Source organism: Octopus bimaculoides, chromosome 3 (genome assembly GCF_001194135.2).
Source record: "Octopus bimaculoides isolate UCB-OBI-ISO-001 chromosome 3, ASM119413v2, whole genome shotgun sequence".
NCBI lineage: Eukaryota > Metazoa > Mollusca > Cephalopoda > Octopoda > Octopodidae > Octopus > Octopus bimaculoides.
The window spans coordinates 22558961-22560033 of NC_068983.1; positions in this window are offsets into that span (position 1 = coordinate 22558961).

The following is a 1073-nucleotide window of genomic DNA, read 5'->3' on the forward strand; positions in this document are numbered from 1 at the left end:
TATATATATATATATATATATATTTATATATAATAATAATAATAATACAAATAATATGTGAGTATATGCATATATACATACATGTATGTACATACCTACATCTACATGTATATATAGATGCATATCTGGGTACAGGACGTCACAAGAAGACGTGGGCAAAATGAAAAACAGAACATAAACAGAGCACAGAAAACAAACAGGCCACATAGAGAATATTTCCTTCATCACCTGCCCCTATTCTAAACTAAGCGTTTCGAAGAATTAGGGCACACAAACACACACACATACACACACACAAATATGCATATACATACACTCATACTCACACAAACACACACACACACACACACACATACACGTGTATATAGACACAGTAGGCCAGAATGGTTAAGAGTTCACTTTGCATCCACAAAATCTCAGGTTTGATTCCGCCATGTGACATTTCATACAAATATCATTTCCTATTGCCTCAGGTCTAACCCCCTACTTTGTGGATGAAATTTGCGTAGACAAAAACTGCAAAGAAGCTCACTGAATGGATTGTACTTGCATTTCAAAAAGTACAGCTTTGTCTGTCACACAGTGTGTCATGCTGATTCAGCCTGAAAATTATATTAAGGCTACACTTACACCTTCATTCAGCAGCGGATTATTCGCTTGGTTGAACAACAGAGTCTTCATCATCAGTGCCAGTTTCAGAAACCACTATCATTCATATGTGAGTGTAGTGTAGTGTAGTGTGTGTGTGTGTGTGTGTGTGTGCGTGCATACATATGTATGTAATATATATGATGTATGTTCTGTATTGTATAAATATATATACATGTGTACGAGCATGTGTGTATGTATGTATGTATGTATGCATGTATATAGACATATTATTATAGTTGTTATTATTATTATTATTATTATCATTATTACTATTATCATGTTAAATGTTTTGTAGTATATAATACTATATCTATAAAAGCATACATATATATAAATATGTGTGTGCATATATATATAAACATATATGTATATATATATATATATATATATATATATATATATATATATATATATATATATAT